Genomic DNA, 22,190 nt, shown 5'->3' with positions numbered 1-22,190 from the left:
ATAGGCTATGGAGCCTAACCCCTAGATACAAATGAATCTGAGTCCTCTTTGAACTGAGTGACCTTGGTCTACCCATTTAACCTTTCTGAGACTGTTTTCCTTTTTTATAAAATGGGGGAAATAATAATAATTGTAAGACTAATAATAATAGCTTCACAGGGCAGTATAAACATTAAACAAGATAATCCGTATTTGGAATAATACTTGGCATACTAACAAAACGCAGGAAAGAAAGTGGAAAAGAAAAAAGCAAGGAAGAAAAATATTTCCACATTACAGAGTTAAGTAAAAAATAAGAACATGTTTCTATGTATAACTATCATCTCTTTTTTTTTAAGTGAGTTCCACACCCAGCATGGAGCCCAGCGTGGGGCTTGAACTCACAATCCTGAGATCAAGACCTAAGCTGAGATAAAGAATCGGATGCTTAATTGACTGAGCTGCCCAGGCACCGCCCAAATGACTATCTTTTTTGTTGTTGTTAAGTCAGTCACCATACAGTACATCATTAGTTTTTGATGTAGTGTTCCATGATTGTTTGGATATAACACCCAGTGCTCCATGCAATCCATGCCCTTCTTAATTCCCATCACCAGGCTCACCCATTCTCCCACCCACCACCTTCCAAAGCTCTCGGTTTGTTTCCTGAAGCCCATAGTTTCTCATGGTTCATCTTCCACTCCAATTTCTCCCCCCTTCATTTCACCCTTCTTTCCCCTAATGTCCTCCATGCTATTCCTTATGTTCCACAAATAAGTGAAACCATGCGATAACTGACTTTCTCTGCTTGACTTATTTCACTTAGCATAATCTCCTACAATATTCATCCCTTCTGATGGCTGAGCAATATTCCATAGTGTATATGGACCACATCTTCTTTATCCATTCTTCTGTTGAAGAATGTTTGGCTATTTTGGACATTGTTGCTATAAACATTGGGGTGCATATGGCCTTTCTTTTCACAACACCTGGGTTGTTTTTTTTTTTTTTGGTAAATAGTAGTGTAATTGCTGAGTCATAGGGTAGTTCTATTTTTATATTTTTGAGGAATATTCACACTGTTTTCCAAAGTGGCTGCACCAACTTGCATTCCCATCAACAGTGTAAGAGGGTTCCCCTTTCTCCACAACTTCCCCAACATTTGTTGTTTCTTGTGTTGCCCATTTTACCATTCTAATGGGTATAAGGTTGTATCTCAATGTGGTTTTGAGTTTCCCTAATGGTTAATGATGATGAACATTTTTTCATGTGTCTGTTGGCCATTTGTATGTCTTCTTTGGAGAAGTGTCTGCTTTTTTGACTTATTTGTCTTTTGGGTGTTGAGTTTGAGGAGTTCTTTATAGATCTTGGATATCAGCCCTTTGTCTGTACTGTCATTTGCAAATATCTTCTCCCATTCCATGGGTTGCCTCTTTTTTTGTTGACTGTTTCCTTTGCTGTGCAGAAGCTTTTGATCTTGCTGAAGTCCCAAAAGTTCATTTTCACTTTGTTTCCCTTGCCTTTGGAGACATGTCTTGAAAGAAGTTGCCACAGCCGATGTCGAAGATGTTACTTCCTATGTTCTCCTCTAGGATTTTGTTGGATTCCTGTGTCACACTGAGGTCTTTCATCCATTTTGAGTTTATCTTTGTGTATGGTGTAAGAGAATGGTCGAGTTTCACTCTTCTGTATACAGCTGTCCAATTTCCCCAGCACCATTTATTGAAGAGACTGTCTTTTTTTTCCTTTGGATTATTTTTCCTGCTTTGTCAAAGATTAATTGACCATGGAGTTGAGAGTCCATATCTGGGCTCTCTACTCTGTTCCATCTATGTTCCATCATCCATCTGTCTGTTTTTGTGCCAGTACCATCTTTTAAAATACTTTTAAAATACATTATCTGAAAAAATTGGGGGTGGGGGTTTCACAAAGAAATGGCCTAAGAAAGAGGCAAATATGGAAAAGAAAACAGAGAACCCCCCTCAGCTGAGCCTGTTTCCCCATTCTCTGCTGTTCTTTCAGAATTCAACTCCCAGATAACAATGGAACCAATCATGACTAGATTACATTCTTCTAGCTTTATATCTGTTTTAAGAACTTTGTTTTAAAACCAAAATATGCCTTGAGGAGCCTGAGTGGCTCAGTCAATTAAGTGTGGGACCCTTGATTTCAGCTCAGGTCATGATTCCAGGGTCAGGAGATTGAGCCCCACTTTTATTCCACACTGGGCATGGAGGCTGCTTAAGATTCTCTCCCTCTCTCTGTGCCACACCCTGTAGCTTGCATGTACAATGGTGTAGGGAGGAGCAGAGGGAGAGCATCTTCGAGCAGACTCCCCCATGAGCAGAGCCCAATGTGGGTCTTGCAACCCCTGACCTGAGATCATGCCCTGAGCTGAAACCAGGAGTCAGATGCTTAACCAAATAAACCACCCAGGCAACCCAGACAGGTTTATAACATCTGTAAACATACATAAACCACAATGAAAAGCAAAAAAGACTATCCAAATGCTTCACCATCATATGAAAATATATGTGAATAAAACTATGCCCAGAAAGACAGGCATTCACAGCATAAGGAAAGTTATCTTGAAGAAGTATGAAATGATTAATTTGCTAAGGGAAGGACCAACACTAGCACAGAAAGAGCCCGAAGGAGGTTTTCCTGACAACTGTGAACTAGGCAAGATGGGCCCCACACAGGTCTGCTGTGTGCGAACATTCTTTGTCCCTCCTCAGGGAAGCAAGCAGAGTTTATAGTTGATTTCTGTTCTCCTTGATTCCACTGAACAATGCTCTTTCATCAAGCAGCTGCCAGGCTGCTCCCTGGCTTCCAGTCTGAGCTACTCCAGAGGCAGCTGGCACTGCCGGGCCAGGGTCTGTGGAACATGTGGAGGCCTGTTGGGACACAGCGGCTCCCCTGTGAGTCACCCAGCAACTCCACTGCCACGGCGGCATGCCTATTAGCCTGTGGGATGTGCAGCCACTGGAGCCATACTCCTATTCGAGAACAAATGAGAAACCAAGTGGTGATGACATCCAATGTTTGCCATCAACCTGGACCTCAAATGTCCTTGGCAATCCCTAAACCCTTAGAAGACCATTTTCAGAGTAGGAAATATGTTAAGTTAAATATTCTACTAGGTAAAAAGGAAAGTATTTACACAGGAACTAGTTTTATGTGATGATTTGGAGAGGAGGAAATAAAGGAGCATTCGAGGTAGAGAGATTTCTGTCTTTAAGTTCAAAATGTTGTTTTTCTATTCCCTCAAACCTACTGAAGTGTTCTGTATTATCGCATAAGTTCTAGTGGGGAAAAAAAATTAAATGCATTGAGTTAGGATTTGGTGATTTTTTTCTAACTCACGCCCTATACTGCCAATGGCAGTGTGTTTCTAAGATGGCTATAAGAGAAGTTAATGGAGTAGATGGAGCATATAGAGGAATCCTCAGGGCACTCAAGAAAACCGGTGAGCTGCTGTACACATTGGCAAAATGTTCTCAAAGCCACCTAACAAAGCTGCCCTCTCTGGGCTGGCTCATCTCACGCTCTTTTCTCAAGGCTCTGCCACTCTTAAATATATTCTAGCCCTCTCTGGAGAAAAAGCAAAAAAGGAGGGGAGCCAGGGTGGTGTAGTCGGTTAAGCACGGGATTCTTGGTTTCGGCTCAGGTCATGATCTAGGGATTGTGAGGTGGAGCCCTGTGTTGGGCTCTGCGCTCAGCAGGAAGTCTGCCTAAGACTCTCTCTCCCTCTCCCTCTGCCCCTCCCACTCATGCTCTCTCTCTCATGAGTAAATAAATAAATCTTTAAAAAAAAAAAAAAAGTATGTGGAAGAGAATCCGAAAAATGAATGACATTTTCAGGCCATTCATTTTGTTACAGACAGAAAACATATTAAGCATATCACATTGTGCAGAAAGACAAACACTGTATGATCTCACTTAATATGTGAAATCTCAAAAAGTCGAGCTCACAGAAATGCAGAATAGAATGGGGCTGGGGGGGCGGGTCAAAGGGTACAAACCTCCAGTTATAAGACGATTAAATTTGGAAGATCTAAATATACAGGGTGGGGATTATAGTTAGGAATACTGTATTGTGTACTTGAAATTTGCTGAGAGAGTAGATTTTAAATGTTCTCACTTCTAAAGGAAAAATGGTAATTGTGTAAGGTGATATTGTGTTAATTAGCTTGATTGTGGTAATCATTTCACAATGTATACATATAACACATCATGTTTATATATCAAATATAAAAACAATTTTTATTTGTCAGTTACACTTCAATAAGCTAAGGAAAAAACATTAGGGGAAGAAGGTGTATTGTCTCAGTGTGTTTATAATAAATACATTTAGGTTGTTTGCATTCATAACCAAATCCAGAAACATTTTAAATATTTAATGGGTTACAGTCATAGTTAATTTAAAATTTGAAATGTATACATAATGCATATTGTAGAGAAATACAATAGTCAATGAATGCCATTTGATTTTTAGAAGTATTATGTTAGCATAAAATATTATAGTGGAAGTGGAATGAAAATACAAGTTTGAGGAGAAAAAGGGAAAACATAAAATTTGAATTGTTGAAGGAAAAGAGTCTGTGTGTTTTAAAATAATTTTGTAGTTAATATCCATAAACTCACCACAAAGACTCTCCATTAACATTGAACTGTACTTGTTTTATCATAAAGCCATCCATCTATTCATCTGTACATCCTCCCAATTTCTTCTTTAAAGCTTTATTGGGTTATAATTTACATATCATAAAATTTTCCCATTTTAAATGAACAATATGAGGACTTTTATCAAATTTATAACAATTCTGCAAACATTTTCACAATCCAGTTTTAAAATACTTTCATCACCCCCAAAAAGTCCCTGTGTGTGGTATGCCGTCAATACCCAGTCCCATTTCCCCCAGCTCCTGCAACAACTGACTTTTCTATCTCTATAGTTTTTCTTTTCTGGTAATTTCATATGAGCTTGAATAATCTATTAGGTGTCTCTCATAGCTGGTTTCTTTCACTTAGCATAATACTTTTGAGTTTCATCCATGCTGTTGCACATTCAGTGATGCATTCCTTGGTATTGCTGACTAGTACTCCACGGTATAGATATTCCATATTTTGTGAATCCATTCAATGGTTGATGGGTATTTGGTTCATTTACAGTTTTTTACTGGGAACAACAGATAATGTTGTTATGAACACTTGTGTGCAAGTCTTATGTAGACACATGTTTTCATCTCTCTTCAGTAGATACCTAGGAATGGAATTGCTGGGTAGAATGAAAAAATGTACATTTATTTTTTTAAAGATTTTATCTATTTATTTGAGAGAGAGAAAGAGAGAGAGAGACAGCATGAGCAGGGGAGAGAGGCAGAAGGAGAGGGACAAGCAGACTCCCTGCTGAGCAGGGAGCCATACATGGTCTGATCCCAGGACCTGAGCCAAAGACAGATGTTTAACAGAGTAAGCCACCCCATCTTACATTTATTTTCTTAAGAAACTGTGCCTATTTTCCAAAGTGGCTGCAGTACTTTACATTCCTACCAGTGAGGCAAAAGACTTTCTTCACATTCTCACCAACATTTGGTATTGATAGACTTTTAAATTTTAGCCATTCTGAAAATGTACAGTAGCATCTCACTGTGGTTCTAATTTGCACTTCCCTAATGACTAATGATGCTAAGCATCTATTCACATGCTTGTTAGCCAATCATATTCTTTTCTTGGTTTATTACAGTCTTTGGCCCATTTTTATTGGACTTATTTTTTTTTTTTTTTTTTGTATGTGTTTTTTTTTTATTATTATTTTTTTTTTCCCTTTTTATTTATTTATTTTTTTTTCAGCGTAACAGTATTCATTCTTTTTGCACAACACCCAGTGCTCCATGCAAAACGTGCCCTCCCCATCACCCACCACCTGTTCCCCCAACCTCCCACCCCTGACCCTTCAAAACCCTCAGGTTGTTTTTCAGAGTCCATAGTCTCTTATGGTTCGCCTCCCCTCCCCAATGTCCATAGCCCGCACCCCCTCTCCCAATCCCACCTCCCCCCAGCAACCCCCAGTTTGTTTTGTGAGATTAAGAGTCATTTATGGTTTGTCTCCGATGGGATTGGACTTATTTTTTGTACTCTTAGAGAGTTATAAGAATTCTTTATATAATCTGGAGTCCTTTATCAGACAGATTGCAAAATCTTTTCCCAGTTTTTGGCTTGTCTTTCATTTTCTTAATAATTAATGATTTCATTTTCTTAAACTTAAAAAACAAGGTTTTTAATTCTGATGAAATCCAGTTTATCAAATTTTTCTTTCATGTGTCATACTTTTGATATCTAAGAAACTTTTGCCAACTTGAGATTGCAAAGATTTTCTATTTCTTGTGCAAGATTTATAGTTTCACCTGTTATATTTTGGTCTATGATTCATTGAGTTAATTTTAGATATGGAGTAAAGTAAAGAAGGATCTAGATTCTTTTTTAATTTTTATTTATTTTTAAAATTTCTTTTCAGTGTGCCAGAACTCATTGTTTATGCACCATACCCAGTGCTCCATGCAATACATGCCCTCCATAATAACCACCACCAGGCTCACCCAACTTCCCAACCCCCTCCCCTCCAAAACCCTCAGATTGTTTTTCAGAGTCCATAGTCTCCATGGTTCATCTCCTGGTCTACTTTCTCCCAATTCCCTTCTCCTCTCCATCTCCCCATATCCTCAGTGTTATTTCTTTTTTTTTTTTTAAAAAGATTTTATTTATTTGACAGAGATCACAAGTAGGCAGAGAGGCAGGTAGAGAGAGAGGGGGTAGCAGGTCTCCCGCCAAGCAGAAAGCCCCATGCAGGGCTTGATCCCAGGACCCCAAGACCACAACCCAAGCTGAAGGCAGAGGCTTTAACTCACTGAGTCACCCAGGTGCCCCTCTCCGTGTTATTTCTTATGCTCCACAAATAAGCAAAACCATGTGATAACTGGCTCTCTCTGCTTGACTTATTTCACTCAGCATAATCTCTTCCAGTCCCGTCCATGTTGATACAAAAGTTGGGTATTCAACCTCTCTGATGGAGGCATAACACTCCATAGTGTATATGGACCGCATCTTCCTTATCCACTCGTCCGTTGAAGGGCATCTTGTTCTTTCCACAGTTTGGCAACTGTGGCCATTGCTGCTATGAACATAGGGCTACATATGGCCCTTCTTTTCACTACATCTGTATCTTTGGGACAAATACCCAGTACTGCAATTGCAGGGTCATAGGGAAGCACTATTTTCAATTTCTTAAGCAATCTCCACACTGTTTTCCAAAGTGGCTGCACCAACTTGCATTCCCACCAACAGTGTAAGAGGGTTCCCCTTTTTCCACATCCTCTCCAACACTTGTTGTTCACTATCTTGTTAATTTGGGCCATTCTAACTGGTGTAAGGTGGTATCTCAATGTGGTTTTGATTTGAATCTCCCTGATGAAGTGATGATGAACATTTTTTCACATGTCTGTTAGCCATTTGTATGTCTTCTTTGGAGAAGTGTCTGTTCATGTCTTCTGCCCATTTTTGGACATGATTATCTGTTTTTTGTGTGTTGAGTTCAATGAGTTCTTTATAGATCCTGGATATTAGCCCCTTGTCTGTAGTGTCATTTGCAAATATCATTCATTCTTCATTCCGTGGGTTGCCTCTTTGTTTTGTTGACTCTTTCCTTTGCTGTGCAGAAGCTTTTGAAATCAAAGTACAGAAATAAGTTGCTTTCTTATACACTAACAATGAAAATAGAGAAAGGGAAATTAGAGAATCGATTCCATTTACTATAGCACCAAGAACCACAAGATACCTCGGAATAAACCTAACCAAAGAGGTAAAGGATCTGTACTCAAGGAACTACAGAACACTCCTGAAAGAAACTGAGGAAGACAAAAAAAGATGGAAGAACATTCCATGCTCATGGATTGGAAAAATAAACATTGTTAAAATGTCTATACTGCCTAGAGCAATGTATACGTTCAATGCCATTCCAATCAAAATTCCACTGGCATTTTTCAAAGAGCTGGAGCAAATAATCCAAAAATTTGTATGGAATCAGAAGAGACCCCGAATTGCTAAGGAAATGTTGAAAAAGAAAAACAAAGCTGGAGGCATCACGTTGCCTGATTTCAAGCTTTAATACAAAGCTGTGATCACCAAGACAGCATGGTACTGGCATAAAAACAGACACATAGACCAGTAGAACAGAGTAGAGAGCCCAGATATGGACCCTCAACTCTATGGTCAAATAATCTTCAACAAAGCAGGAAAAAATATACATTGGAAAAAAGACAGTCTCTTCAATAAATGGTGCTGGGAAAATTGGACAGCTATGTGTAGAAGAATGAAACTTGAGCATTCTCTTACACCATACATAAAGATAAACTCGAAATGGATAAAAGAGGGGCACCTGGGTGGCTCAGTGGGTTAAGCCTCTGCCTTCGGCTTAGGTCATGATCTCAGGGTCCTGGGATCGAGCCCCGCATCGGGCTCTCTGCTCAGCAGGGAGCCTGCTTCCTCCTCTCTCTGTCTGGCTCTCTGCCTACTTGTGATCTCTGTCTGCCAAATAAATAAATAAAATCTTAAAAAAAAAAAAAGAAATGGATAAAAGACCTCAATGTGAGGCAGGAATCCATCAGAATCCTAGAGAAGAACATAGGCAGTAACCTCTTTAACGTTGGCCACAGCAACTTCTTTCAAGATATGTCTCCAAAGGCAAAGGATCTAGATTTTTTGAAAGGAGGGTAAAGATATGGTTATCCAATTGTGTCTCAACAGTTATTGAGTTGTTGAAATTACGTGGCACCTCTGTCACAAGTCAATTCACCATAAATATGTAGTTTGGGGATTTTCTTACATTCTCTATTTTTTTCCTTAATTGATACATCTGTCCATATATCAATATTATACTGCCTTGATTACTATGGTGTTATACTGTAAGTTTTAAATATATTTTCAACAGTTTGACTATATGTATCTGGTATGAATCTCTTTTTTTTAAGTTCAGTGTTCAAAGATCTGTAGATTAATGCTTTTCCTCAAATCTGGGCATCATTCAACCATTATTTTTAATTATTTTCTTGCCCCTTTCTCTTTCTCCTCTCCTTCTGAAATTTCCATGAAACATACATTGGCAGGTCAGTTTATTAAGTCCCCAAGTCTCCTCTCATTTTCATCAACATCCTTTTTCACATGATCATTGGAATGAATAATCCCCACTGATCTACCTTAAAATTTACTGATTCTTCCTTCTATCATCTTGAATCTGCTATTGAGATTATCTCAGGACTGTTTCATTTCATTTATTGGGGTTTTTTAACTCTAAGATTTTCTTTTAATTCCTTTCCCAGCTTCTGCTTCTCTAATGATATTTCCTATTTGTTGAGCTACTCTCATAGTTTCCTTCAACTCTTAAGAACATATTTGTAAGCACTGCTTTGAAGGTTTTGTCTGACAAATCCAATATTTGGGCACTTTTGTTGTTATTTCCTTTTTTTCCTGAACATGAGTCACATTTCACTGTTTTATTGCATGGCTCTTAAATTGTGGTTGAAAAGATCTGGACATCTCAGATGATGATATATTGTAGAAATTAAGAGCTCTATTTTATTTTTTCTGAGAGTTTTGTTGCTGCTGTTGTAACTTGCCTGGACTTCAACTTTGGAATCTGTCTCCCCTGCAGGATATAACCTCTGATGTCTCTGCTCACTTTTTTTGTTCTTATTTTTATTTTTTGCTTCATTTCCTAGAGGTTGCTTCTGGGGCTGCATACCTTCGAAGTTAGCTAATGACTAGGGCAGAGACTGACTAACCACCTTGAACTATACACCTTCCATCTTCTGTGAGACAATCTGTTTGAGGTTTGGGAGCATGTTCAGAACTGAAGCCAGTTCTTAGGTCTGTCTTGCCTTTTCCTGTTTGCTTGTGTGTAGTTTCTCAGTCTACCAGGCATGAGAGCAAAGCTTATCTGAGCCCTTTCTGGCACTCTTATTTGCAGAACCGTGCTGTTGATTTTCTGGCTGTCCATACCTCACCTCAAACAGGAACAGGACACTGGACTCTCAAAAGGTTCCACTGAGTTTGAAAAGCACATTTGACTAGACAGTGACGTGGCTCCTCATCTGAAACTGTTTGCTCCCTCTAGCAGCAAAGCTGTTGGCTAGTTTGTTTTGCATCCATCTTTATTCTGGTAAGCTGGCAAAACTACAGATGGAAAAGTGGCTGGGAGTATTCCCAGGCAAGAAGACTGCACATATCCTGCTAATATTACCTGAAGCTCAGTAATAAATGCTTCTCAGTATTTTGCCTGCCTTCATTCCATTTGCACAGCCCAGAGGAGGTTGTTTTTGACAGTTTTATGCAGTTTTGTACCTGCTTGCTGTGGAGAGATTTCTCCAAACTCTTCACTTTGCCATAACTAGAAATCCCTCCGATTTGTGTATTTTTAAAAATGGATACTGATGGATAACAAACTGCTCTGGCATTTAGATTTTATTGGGATGCTTTTAAAAAGAAAAAATAGCTTTAATTCATTGACATTTACAGTATATGGGAAACAACATACCTTGTAAGCTCTTAACATGCTTAAAAATTTGATAGGGATTGCATTAAATGTGTAGATTGCTTTAGGTAGCATAGACATTTTCACAATATTTATTCTTCCAATCCAGGAGCATGGAACATTTTTCCATTTTTTTGTGTCTTCCTCAATTTCTTTCATGAGTACTTTATAATTTTCTGTGTATAGATTCTTAGTCTCTTTGGTTAGGTTTATTCCTAGGTATCTTATAGTTTTGGGTACAATTGTGAATGGGATTGACTCCTTAATTTCTCTTTCTTCAGTCTTGTTGTTGGTGTACAGAAATGGAGAGGATGTGGAGAAAGGGGAACCCTCCTCCACTGTTGGTGGGAATGCAAGCTGGTCCAACCACTCTGGAAAACAGCATGGAGGTTCCTCAAAATGTTGAAAATAGAACTACCCTATGACCCAGCAATTGCACTACTGGGTATTTACCCTAAAGATACAAACATAGTGATCCGAAGGGGCACGTGTACCCGAATGTTTATAGCAGCAATGTCTACAATAGCCAGACTATGGAAAGAACCTAGATGTCCATCAACAGATGAATGGATAAAGAAGATGTGGTATATATACACAATGGAATACTATGCAGCCATCAAAAGAAATGAAATCTTGCCATTTGCGACGACGTGGATGGAACTAGAGGGTATCATGCTTAGTGAAATAAGTCAATCGGAGAAAGACAACTATCATATGATCTCCCTGATATGAGGACATGGAGAAGCAACATGGCGGGGTAGGGGGATAGGAGAAGAATAAATGAAACAAGATGGGATTGGGAGGGAGACAAACCATAAATGACTCTTAATCTCACAAAACAAACTGGGGGTTGCTGGGGGGAGGTGGGATTGGGAGAGGGGGAGCGGGCTATGGACATTGGGGAGGGGAGGCGAACCATAAGAGACTATGGACTCTGAAAAACAACCTGAGGGTTTTGAAGGGTCAGGGGTGGGAGGTTGGGGGAACAGGTGGTGGGTAATGGGGAGGGCACGTTTTGCATGGAGCACTGGGTGTTGTGCAAAAAGAATGAATACTGTTACGCTGAAAAAATAAATAAAATGGCAAAATGCAAAAAAAAAAAAAACAAAAAAAAAACAATAGGAAAAAAAAAAATTTGAGATACCAACTTAAAAATGTGAGGGAATGTGCAGTTTGTAAAAATTTAGTAGGTACACAAACCGAAAGTTTAAAAGTTTAATCTCCCAGTCCTAGAAGACAGGAAAATTTCATGATCCAGCTCTTGGGCCTAGAGATATGTTTTTTGTTTGTTTGTTTTTATTTTTTTATTTCTTTTCAGCGTAACAGTATTCATTGTTTTTGCACCACACCCAGTGCTCCATGCAATACGTGCCCTCCCTAATATCCAGCACCTTGTTCCCCCAACATCCCACCCCCTGCCCCTTCAAGACCCTCAGGTTGTTTTTCAGAGTCCATAGTCTCTCATGGTTCATCTCCCCTTCCAATTTCCCTCAACTCCCTTCTCCTCTCCATCTCCCCATGTCCTCCATGTTATTTGTTATGCTCCACAAATAAGTGAAACCATATGATACTTGACTCTCTCTGCTTGACTTCTTTCGCTCAGCATAATCTCTTCCAGTCCCATCCATGTTGATACAAAAGGTGGGTATTCATCCTTTCTAATAGAGGCATAATAATACTCTATAGTGTATATGGACCACATCATCCTTATCCATTTGTCCGTTGAAGGGCATCTTGGTTCTTTCCACAGTTTGGCGACCGTGGCCATTGCTGCTATAAACATTGGGGTACAGATGGCTCTTCTTTTCACTATATCTGTATCTTTGGGGTAAATACCCAGTAGTGCAATTGCAGGGTCATAGGGAAGCTCTATTTTTAATTTCTTGAGGACTCTCCACACTGTTCTCCAAGGTGGCTGCACAAACTTGCATTCCCACCAACAGTGTAAGAGGGTTCCCCTTTCTCCACATCCTCTCCAACACATGTTGTTTCCTATCTTGCTAATTTGAAATATACCAGATCTGAAAGGAATCAAGCCCACTGATTTTTGCCTACATTGGTTCAACTTTAGTAAAAAATGACTCGGTTCCACATCCTAATGTATCCTTGCTTAAGCTTCACCACATACAAAATAAGTACTACATATATTTAATAATTTCTAAGGTTTAAAAATTAGACTAGCAATTATATTCTTTAGTTTTGATGCTTCATGTTAGGCATAAGACTCTTTTTACACATATTCTACATCACTCACTACTAATAAGAAAGTATACAGTAATATTTACTAATTACCTTAGAATTCTCAAAATTTTAGGATGTTAGGGTTTTATAAATTTTTACCAAAAAATATGTACTTTATAGTAGTATAACAGACCAATAAGTGCACTTCAGTTAGGCAAGTTGTCTCCTCACCTTTCAAAAGATTTATGGTGAAGCAATGATAGGCATTCAGCAAAAATACATTGCAGATCATGGACAATGAATTAAAACTCTGAAAAGAAACATTATTGCACTTGTTACTGTGCATGAGATATGTAAAAATACTAACGCAAGTAGAAGGCAATAATTCAAAAGCAGCCCCAATGCCTGGGTGGCTCAGTAGGTTAAAGCCTCTGTCTTCTGCTCAGGTCATGATCCCAGGGTCCTGGGATCGAGCCCTGCATCAGGCTCTCTGCTCCGCAGGGAGCCTGCTTCCTCCTTTCTCTCTGCCTGCCTCTGTGCCTAGTTGTGATTTCTCTCTGTCAAATAAATAAAATATAAAAAAAAAAAAGCAAAAGCAGCCCCAAAAAACTAAAGATCCAAGAGAGACAAATGTATTTTACAAAGTAGTAAATTCTCCCTTCTGTGTCCCAGTGCAAACCATATCACAGTCTCAGTTGGTGCTCTCTAGGGAGGAAAGTGTAGCTGGAGGACAAGGAGCAAAAGAGGTACTCATTTTCCTCTCACTACTCTTTTGGATATTTAGAATTTAACTTCTAATTCCAAGAAATAAATAATTAAAAAATATAAAATGATAGAAAATCTTCAACTTATTATATAAAACATGTTTCTTATTAACTCAGCTACTATGTTTCTAATGAAACTATCCAGTGTTCTTTGAATACACATTAGTAAATCAAGTATGAAAGAAAAGTAGAGATAAGTAATTAGAGTCAGGAAAACCAAATTAAAAACAAAGATGGTGGGGAAAAATGGACAAGTTTTAGGCTAGAGACACCAAATACAATATGAATTAAAGAATGGAGAATGTAGAATTCAGAGGGAAATCTGGGTTTTTATTCACTGTTTACATCACTTTCTACTTTGGGAGTAAATGGCAAGCTGACTGGAAAAATCTGATGATTTCAGAGCTAAAAGATAAAATATAATTCTCTGTAGCACCAATTTTTCCAAGATGATTATCTTATGAAAGATGCAGGTGTAGAGATTAAGAATGTTGGCTCTAAGGTTCAAATTAAGTTTCTGCCACTTATTATTCAGTGACCTTGGGTCCAGTATTTACCCCTACTCACCTCCATTTTCATACCAGGGAAGTAGGCTAATGACAGTAATGATCTAATGTGGCGGGTGCAAGAATCAGTGAGGCAGCATGGGTAACACCCAAAACAGTCCAGGCACACAATAACCATCCATAGATGTCATGTCTGTAGATGTCAATTATCACTGTTACATGTTAACAACAATGTTGATATGAATCCCATGGCTTAAAAACCAGTGAAAGAATTTGTCACTGTGCCAAAGACCTTCTGCTGCTCTATTACTGTTTTTATGTATTTGATCAGGCTTAACAAATGTGAGTTCATTAATAAGATTAAAAGATGGTAGATTTTAGAATTTATAACATACTTCTCAGGGCAAAGCAATCACATTGCCATGGTGTCTATGTATCTGTTCCATGGTACCCAAATCAAAAGACTGGGTAAAGGGGCACCTGGGTGGCTCAGTCAGTTAAGAGGCTGCCTTTGGCTCATGTCATGATCTCTGGATCCTGAGATGGAATCCCACATCAGGTTTCCTGCTCAATGGGGAGTCTGCTTCCCCCACTTCCTCTTCTGATTTTCTTTCAGAGCAATTCAGGCCATAACAACAACCCATTAGAAAAGTGGGCAAAGACTTAAAACGGGCACTGCACAGAAAGGAAATCAGAGTGGCCAATAGTACAGTATAAAAATATGCTGAATCTCATTAGTGTTCATAGAAAACACAAGTTACAATCCAGAGACATAGCATTTCACACCCACCAGATTGGTGAGAATTTAAAAGTCTGATAGTATCAAATATTGGCAAAGAGATGGATCAAAAAGATTGCATATACTTGGTTGATGAGATTTGTCTAATGACCTTAGAAAAAATTCTCACTCATTCAATAATGTTGATGGTGTCTAAGAGTCACAAATATCAATCCTAGGAATATTAACTACAAGTCTTATACATTTACACCAATAAGCATGTAAAAATTGTACATGCCAGCACTGTTTGTGGTAGCAAAATAGTGGAAAACCAAAGTTCTATCAATAGCATGATGCATATATAGTGGTATAATCCTATAATGAAATAACATATAGCCATCAAAACTAATGTTTTAAGTTTTTAATGTTTTAAGTTTTAAGTCTGCTATAGCCATTAAAACTAATCAGTTATAGCTAAAAATAAAAATGTAGATGAATCTCAGGAACATAAGGTGAGCGAGTGAAAAAAAACTTATTTCAGAAATAATACTTACAGAATTATTGCACCATGGATCCTTCCCTCTTCACTTTGATTTATACAGATTTCAAAAACATGAAAGCTACAAAGTGTATTTTTAGAGATACAAATATATGTGGTAAAACCATTTAAAAAAAGGAAAAATACAAACAGAATTCTGGATCATGGCACTTCTGCGGCAATTGGAACAGAATGCACTGGAGAAGAGGTACACAATACAAAGGCACTCACTGAATTCATCCAAAACTCTAAAGTTTATCGAACATTGTAGTAAAACCTTTGTGACAAATGCAACAGTTAATGAAAACAGTTTAAAATTAAAATTTTAGAATAAAGTGCATGAAAGAATATGAGATAAAAATGCTACAGACTATTTATTAGAAATGAGCAGTCTAAAAAAAAAATCTATGTATAACTCAACTATCTCTGCCAAATCCTAAGCATTGTCATTTCTCATTTTAAATCACAAGATCACCGTGTAATAAAAGCAGAACTGAAAGACTATTAGAGAATAATCTTGTTTATAAAACACTGGGTGTTATACACAAACAATGAATCATGGAACATTATATCAAAAACTAATGATGTCCTATATAGTGACTAACATAACATAATTTTAAAAATCATTTAAGGGGCGCCTGGGTGGCTCAGTGGGTTAAAGCCTCTGCCTTCGGCTCAGGTCATGATCCCAGGGTCCTGGGATCAAGCCCTGCATCCGGCTCTCTGCTCCGCAGGGAGCATGCTTCCTCCTCTCTCTCTGCCTGCCTCTCTGCCTAGTTGCGATTTCTGTCAAATAAATAAAATATTTTAAAAAATCATTTAAAAAACACAAACACTGCAACATTGCAACCAGATAAATGCCAATAAAGTGATTATTTCCTCATAAATCTTAATTAATTGAATACTCTATAAAGGTAAGATGTTACAGTATTGTCCTTTTTAAAATATATTCATTTTATCTATTTCACAATATTTTATGTGAAAATATTTTCCACTTTCCACATATAACATTTCAGAGTCATCAGAACTACACTGGAATTAATTGGGGGAGCGGGAACAATACACATATGTCCCAATTTTTTTATACCAAATATTCAAACTCAAAATGCATGCAGGTGTATAAACATGCAAGTGATATTTCAAGAAAGAGAATCTGAATCCGAATAATAGACTATCTGGCAGAGACAGACAAATTCCATTATGGCCACTTATTCTTTGCCAGACCCAAGTCTTTACAGACAGAGCCATAACCTAGACCCAGGAATCCATGTCCTGACAGAGTTGCCAAGTATTGGCCCAAAAGGAAGAGAATAATCATACACTATGTTCTGGTTCATCTACCACTGCTTTAGGAAACACAGTGCAGTCTCAAATGATACCACGAATCCCACAAGCCTGGGAGAGCTGAGGCCTGTTCTCTGGGGTTGCTAGGCTAGGTGTAGGTAGAATACAGGAGGTAAGGCCTGGGAGGAAAAGTAGTCTGTCTTGTGAAATCACCTCAGATTTTTGCCCTAACTTGTGTCTATTCAATAGATGTTTTTAATATTCTTACTATAATTCAAAAGCAGTTAACATGGAAACTGCTTTTAGAGACATAGGGATATTTAAATACAGTATTTACTCTGTTAGTAACAAGGATTCTACCACCTTTCCAATCTTAGGAAAATCCCAAAGAATTGTTTCCTAGATTTTTATAGCACTCTTCCATCTATTCCAGATCTTCAATCCGAGTGGGAATGGAGCATTCAGCCAACCCAGACATATGGATAGAGACACAGACCAACTGTGTTTCTCGTCAAAGGTTTTTGGAACCATCATCCCTCTCTTACCCATCACAAGCTTTACAACATTTCTTTTACTCTGTACCTTTTATCCTTTAACAATTCTAAAAATCCCATCCCTGCTTAAAAATTGGGCATACCAATCTTAAACCATGGTTGGAATAATAATTGAGTATCAATGACACGTAATAAAAACTTCCCTAACTACAGATCAGGAAAAATAAGGAAGCCAAGACATTCAAATCCTCCACTATGAAGATCATTCAAAAGATGGAAAGACTTGTTTCTGCTTTATCTACCTGGAAATTAAATGTATGCTTAAAAGATTATCCTGTCCTAATATCTTCATGACTTGTAATTAGCCCTGATGTAGTTAAGAGATAATGAATTACATAAACATGGTAACAGGACAGGAAACACCCTTCACAACCTTCCAGAAGGCAATGCTGAGCACAGCAGGGGAATACCACTGCTTCTCTGGACTGATTCCCCTGATGGCATCATCAGAAGCAATTACATTTCACAAAATGTCAAAATGTAGCAAGGAAACCATAATACACAATGTCACAGAAGCTCTGCATCTGGAGAAATTCTTTGCATAATTTATTGAGTGTGTGCTATAGTACTGCATGATCAAAACAAAAGGAAGGAAAAGAAAAGTCCACTATCGTGGACCAGACTGATCAAATGAAACACAAATCCATGATTTGCAGAGTGAATGCGTAACTGGGGATTACAGGGAAATGGAGCCCTAAATTGCAGGTACATCACTTGGAGATTTAGGGAACCATAACAGTAAAACTTTCTTTTAAGTTTTTTTTTTTTTAATTTATTTATTTTTATTTGTTTATTTACAGCATAACAGTGTTCATTGTTTTGGCATCACACCCAGTGCTCCATGCAGTACGTGCCCTCCTTGTAAGAGGGCTTATCACTTTCTACATAGGTCCTCACACCTATTAACAAAAGCAAAATTAGTTGGAAAATGGTGAGTTTTAAGCACGGCTGTGGCTAGACACACTGAGTTAAGTATCTCCCATTAGGTTTATAGTAGAAATCCTTTTAAAAGAGAAAAGAGCCTTGTGAAGACGTGGCGGGGGGTCCTCTTCACAGGAACAGGACAGTCTGGGGCTGCCATGACAGCCCGCGCTCCAAAGATACAACGTGGTGCCTCGAGTCCCAGGCTCCGTGTTTAGATCCAGCCCCCTAATCAGCTGCGACAGGGAATGAGAATCCATGAGGCACTCCAGATGCCAGTGAGTCTCTCAGACATGGAAAGAGACAGCCGCTTGCAGAGCAGCCTCTGTCTATTCTGAAGCTCCCACGCTGTCATCAGAGCTCAGCCTACAGGGAGGCTCCCCTATCTAGAACCCCCCAGCTGGTCAGGACTGGGAGAGGGGGGGGGTGGCACCAATGGCGGCTTTAACAAGGGGCCCCCTAAGTCTGAAATCGGGGTGGGGGAGAAGAGGGCAGTGCAAGGTTGGCAAGCTTGGCTGGACTTTAAAACATGCCACCTGCTCATGGCACCCATCGGGAAAAGGAATGGCAAGGAGATGAACTGAATTGAGCTAACCAGAGTCTTAATCTTATGACTAGACTTCACTTTTCTCTCTCCACGTCCCTGATCCCTCACCACACAAAGCAGCTCAATAGGCTTTGGTGGAAATGCAGATGCTCAGGCCCTACCTCAGGCCAACAAAATCAGGAACTATTTTTAAACAAGATCCCCAGAAGGTTCCCATGCACTTCAAGGTTTGAAAAGCAGGGCTCTACATAGTGTTTAACTCTTACAATCCAGCAAAGCAGGCCTAGAGACAAACTGCCTGGGTTTCTATCCAGTCTCCTTCACTGACTAGCTATGTGACCCTTCAACTCACTCTCTGTTCCTTCTAGAGAAGCATTACAATACTTAACTCACCGGGTTCTTGTGAGCAATACAAAGATGAAAATGTAGGAAGTGCTTAGCATGAGACCTGGCATAAAATAAATCTGAGATAAGTTTTAGCAATTATTATTTTAATATCATTTTTATCAAGGAAAACATCAGAAATTATCATCTTCTGCATTTATATATGACTGCTTAGAAATATGGACTTTGCAAGGCTTTTAAGGATTCATATAGTGATTCCCCAGTGTCATCAAAGAACAGAGAAACTTCCAGGTTCAATATAAAAGAACTGCTTCCAATGTCCACAATAGTCAAGCTATGGAGAGAGCCTAGATGTCCATCAACAGAAGAATGGGTAAAGAAGATGTGGTATATATATACAACAGAATGCTATTCAGCCATCAAAAAAATTAAATATTGTCATTTGCAAAGACATGGATGGGACTAGAGCATATTATGCTAAATAAAATAAGTCAATCAGAGGAAGATAATTATCATATTATCTCAATGGTATGTAATGTGAGAAACAAGGCAGAGGATCATAGCGGGAGAGAAGTAAAAAATGAAACAAGACAAAACCAGAGACAAACCATAAGAGACTCTTTTTTTCCTTAATTTTATATTTTTTCAGTGTTCCAAAATTCATTGTTTACACACCACACCCAGTGCTCCATGCAATACATGCCCTCCTTCATACCCACCACAAGGCTCACCCAATCCCCCATCCACTTCCCCTCCAAAACCCTCCGTTTGTTTCTCAGAGTCCACAATCTCTCATGGTTTGCCATAAGAGACTCTTAATCTCAGGAAACAAACTGGGGGTTGCTGGAGTGAAGGGGGTTGGGAGGGACAGAGTGGCTGGGTGATGGACATTGGGGAGGGTATCTGTCACGGTGAGAGCTGTGAGCTGTGTCAGACTGATGAATCACAGACCTGAACCCCTGAAACAAATAATACATTATATGTTAATTAAGATAAATTTTAAAATAAATAAAATAAAAAAGCTGCTTTGTATCTTGTCGCTGCTTGTACTCCAGTCTCGTTTTTGTTATAATGCCCACAGAGTTCTGGATTACTCAGCAGGTCAACTAAGCATGCTTAGGAGACTTACAAAGCACTTAGGACACTGACAAAAAGCCACATTTCTACCCTACCCCCACAAAAAAACTTAGAACAGTGCATTTCTAGGGATATATTGTAATTTTGCAATCAGAAAATCTAGAAAAATTAATTTCTGCATTCAGGTAAGTTTTGAGTTATTTTAAAATGTAAAATCTTTCTCCAACTTTTTTTTTTAAATTTTTCCCCCATTTTATTTATTTTTTCAGCGTAACAGTATTCATTGTTTTTGCACAACACCCAGTGCTCCATGCAAAACGTACCCTCCCCATTACCCACCACCTGTTCCCCCAACCTCCCACCCCTGACCTTTCAAAACCCTCAGGTTGTTTTTCAGAGTCCATAGTCTCTTATGGTTCGCCTTTTCTCCAACTTTTATACATGTTATTTCTTTTCCTCATCTAATGATACAAGCTAGGAAAAAGCAAAATTTATTTCTGCATACACAAAGGGGGCACATTTATAGCCTCTAATGAATTTAGATAGTACCAACCCTTGTGAACTACTTTTAATTTTTCCAAGGCAACAATGCATCCATTCTATGCATTTTTACGTGTTGTACCATTAATCTAAAATGCTTTTTCTCAATGTTAACCAGTGTTAACACGCTCCAGGTAAAACTCACCAGGAACACACCTGTGGTAGAACACACTGAGTGTATTACTCATTGCAGAGAGGGATTATGCACAGCTTGGGGGAGCTCTGGGAGGCCTTAGTAAGAGGGGTTAGAAAGAACCTATTAAAGGACTATGGCGAGTATTAGGTGAATCTGGGTATCAAAAGCTTTGATCAGGACGGCTGATGTCTGTGACTGAGTTCCAATAAATCTTATCAATCAGGTGGGTGAAACGAAGGGAAGTTAAATCTGTAATTTGTGAAGAAAAGAGCAATCACTCATATTATCCAGGATGGAGGAATATTGGCCATTTTTGTGATTTGAACAGTTAAACTTTCATCTTTGATCAGACATGATTTCAGAGTGCTGTTGTTTTTTATTTAATCCATCTGAGTACAGAATCTTCAACATTTTCTGATGTTGATGTTCTGTGAAATTGTTTATGTGCAACAGAATAGCTAGGACTAACTGTGAGTGCCAGGCCAACTCCTAGCTGTCAGCGGCTAGCTTTCTCACCAGGAAAACTCTTCATCATTCAAAATCCAGGAATGCCTACTGTAAATCCCTCCAGCCCCCCTTGCTCTGATTTAGGGACCTGTCCTCGATGCTCCCCAATTGCATGCTGTGTGCACCACAGTTAGAGCACATGGCACACCAGGCTGTCCACGTCTGCTCACCCCTCTTTCTCCCCACTAGATTGGGTGCTGTTACTAGCAGAATATTTGATCTGTATTTGCTGAGTGTCTTCTGTCTCCCCCACACCAATTCTTTTCTAGCCCTTTTCTCGGCTTGTTCCTCTATTCTATCCAGAATCTTGCCTCATCTGGTCTGCAACTTGTTCCCATGCCCTCTGCCTTCCAGTTTGATTTCAGTGGGGTGAAGGGGAGATTGGCAGGAGAAGGGAAAAAGGGGAAAAAGGGAAGAAAGGGAGGTCGGGGCATATTCCTATGGCACCGTCCCCACGAGGCTGCCTCAAGATGGATGTACCACTCCTTGTAAGTCTCAAGGGAATATTTCTACAAGACTCTCTCTCCTGGGTTTAAGTAACTGTCTTCCCCTTCCCCTCAGGCCTAGATGCAATCACAGCAACTCTGCTCTTCTTGGCCTAGGGTACCACACCATCCCCTTGCAGGGCTCCCTACCTGCCTTTGTGAACAAACCCACCTCCAATTATCCTAACTTGAGTGTGTCTTCCTGTTCTGTTGTGATTGTGGCCCACACACAGTGTCTCTATCTGGTTATGGGTCTACCTCTGTGCCATATATGATTCTATTGCTGAGAATTAGAGCACAACTTCACAGGTTTATATTCTGGACCCAGCCCAGTGCCTGTCACTCTTGAATGAATGGATATGTTTACTCTTCATGTTAAACCTTTCCCTTGGGGTGCCTGGGTGGCTCAGTGGGTTAAGCCTCTGCCTTCAGCTCAGGTCATGATCTCAGTGTCCTGGGATCAAGCCCCACATTGGGCTCTCTGCTCAGCAGGGAGCCTGCTTCTCTCTCTCTCTGCCTG

The 22,190-nt window shown here is 39.2% G+C and overlaps 1 long non-coding RNA gene across 1 annotated transcript in view; it reads right to left on the bottom strand.

Annotated features, from left to right (window-relative positions):
- Positions 1–5,121: 5,121 nt before the first annotated feature.
- Positions 5,122–22,190, bottom strand: part of LOC123945832 — an 82,198-nt gene continuing 65,129 nt past the window's right edge. Inside the window, exon 3 of the long non-coding RNA XR_006819502.1 lies at positions 5,122–5,245. This is a non-coding gene — a long non-coding RNA (uncharacterized LOC123945832). The remainder of the gene's footprint in view (positions 5,246–22,190) is intronic.

The sequence above is a fragment of the Meles meles genome, chromosome 7, assembly GCF_922984935.1.
Source record: "Meles meles chromosome 7, mMelMel3.1 paternal haplotype, whole genome shotgun sequence".
NCBI classification, from domain to species: domain Eukaryota; kingdom Metazoa; phylum Chordata; class Mammalia; order Carnivora; family Mustelidae; genus Meles; species Meles meles.
This window is presented reverse-complemented; position numbering and strand designations above follow the sequence as displayed.